The sequence below is a fragment of the Malurus melanocephalus genome, unplaced genomic scaffold (assembly GCF_030028575.1).
Source record: "Malurus melanocephalus ecotype Western Australia unplaced genomic scaffold, MMel_1.1 scaffold_900, whole genome shotgun sequence".
NCBI classification, from domain to species: Eukaryota; Metazoa; Chordata; class Aves; order Passeriformes; family Maluridae; genus Malurus; species Malurus melanocephalus.
The window spans coordinates 110293-112274 of record NW_026624132.1 but is presented as its reverse complement, the minus strand read 5'-3'; the positions used below and the strand labels follow the sequence as shown (position 1 = coordinate 112274).

Sequence of the window (1982 nt, the reverse complement as noted above, 5' to 3'; positions counted from 1 at the left end):
ATTTTTACACAGGACTGGATTTTTAAAGAGAGCTGGATTTCTGAACAGGACTGGATTTTCAAACAGGCCTCAGGCAAGATCTACAAATATTTTATACGCCCCAGAAGAAGTTTGTAYTTGGTGAAAGAGAACAAGATCCTCCCCAAACAAGAGCCTTCCCTCCAAGGATCCCACCCTGGCAAAGGAAAATTGAAACATCTGGCAGCTGCAGGATTTGCCGTGGTTTTTCAACCCAAATTTTCCAGCAGAAAAGGTCCAGCAAGGACAAACTCTGCTTCCATCCCCCTCCTGCAGGAGGTGGCTGGATGAGAAATGGGAATTCTGGCCTTGCAGAGACACCAGATTCACACAGAGCTGCCTGTCAGTGCAGACAGAAAATAAAAGCCCCTTCAAGCACTGAAAATCCATTTGTGATGGATTTTCATCCATTTTCATCCATTTTCATCCATTTTCTTCTTCAGAGAATTTACATTTGAGAATACTGAGTGATTTTACAGCAGAGATCTTTTTTTTTTCAACTATAAATACTGCTGCCAGTGTTTTAATTGGGGATTAAAATCCTTAATAATGTGAAATGAAAGGAAACAGACAACTCCCAGGATCTTCAGTCAGAATGGGCGTTCTGGGTGTTTAATTAAGACTCTGTTCCTTCCTAACCTTCACTTCATAAATTATTCCAGTACCACCCTGCTGATCAAACCTGGCCTGCAGCTCCCTTTGATTTTCAAAGTCAGCCTCCACTGTGGGACTCTGTCAAACCCAATGGACATTTTGGGAGAGGAGCAGTGGAAAAACCTGCTTTTCTTTTCCCCTGCATTTCTTCTGACTTCACTTTTCACATCTCCAGCAGGCACGAAAGCCACGAGAAGCAACTTTTAGATCAAGGTTACTCAAAAAAAAAACCATCTGAGCAGTGTTATTTTAAAGACATCAGCCTGAARCCACTGGAAAAGGCAACGAACTGCAGGGCAGCTGCTGCACAGAAGATCCCTGTTCCTCCCCACAGCTAATTCCCACCAGGAAAAAGGGAAAAATTACAAAAACAGGCTGGGGAGCAGGAAAGGGCTGTGCTGGCAGTCACGGGATAAACCCAACCCCAGGTTTTGTGGCCTTCAGCAGATTCCTTCGTCTGCCAGAGATAAAAAAGCCGAGGACGCCGGAGGGGGATGCTCTGGAAAGAGCTCAGCTCAAAGAATTGGGAAGGATTTCACTGCCTTTTGGGCTGCAGAAATTTATCAAAGTACTTATTTTAAAGGATGAGAGGAATATGGAAAAAATTGCAAACAAACCACAGTTAAAACAGCAAAGACAGAAAGGAGAAACATTTACACACTGGCTTTTCCTACCAGAGAGAATAAACAAGGAAATTTCCTGATTTCCTCATTTTCTTCATTTCTGCCCCTTAAATTCAATGCAAAAGCAGTCAGGCAGTTAAAAAAATGAGGTGAAGAGCGTCACCAATCCTGCCAAGGGTTTTATATTTGTTCTGCCCCAGAATAAAATTAAATCAGCAGGGTTTGGGACCTGTTGTGCTGCTTTGTATTTTGCATGAAAGGAAGGAACCAGAGCAGACTGGAAACTCACCTACATAGGCAGACTTGCTCCCTGTCCAGCTTGCCTTGATTTTATCAGAGTAATGATCCTGAAACAAGAATAAAATCARAATTATGAGGATTTCACAGTGCAAGGAAGTCAAAGCTCAGGGGGGTTGGCACTTGTGGTTTAATGCTAATCACAAAAACTACAGAATTTTGAGATCACCTCAAACTGGGACAGTGGGAGGTATTTCTGTCCAGGGCAGGGGTGGCACTGGATGGGCTTTGAGGTCCTTCCAACCCAAACCATTCCAGGGTTACTTTGTCCCTGGACACTCTGAGCTGTCAGCCTGCAGTGAGATGTTCTCAAAGCTGGGTTTAAATCACTGCATAAACAAATCTGAGAGCCCACATTCCCTACAGAGGCCTTTACACACCTGAAAAAAA

At 43.5% G+C, this 1982-nt stretch overlaps 1 protein-coding gene across 3 annotated transcripts in view; it reads right to left on the bottom strand.

Annotated features, from left to right (window-relative positions):
- GNG12 (G protein subunit gamma 12) overlaps window positions 1-1982 on the bottom strand; it is a 19422-nt gene that overhangs the window by 9250 nt on the left and 8190 nt on the right. For all 3 annotated transcript variants that reach the window (XM_057386018.1, XM_057386017.1, XM_057386019.1), the window contains exon 2: window positions 1585-1642. The gene's annotated coding sequence lies outside the window, so the exon portion shown is untranslated. The remainder of the gene's footprint in view (window positions 1-1584; window positions 1643-1982) is intronic.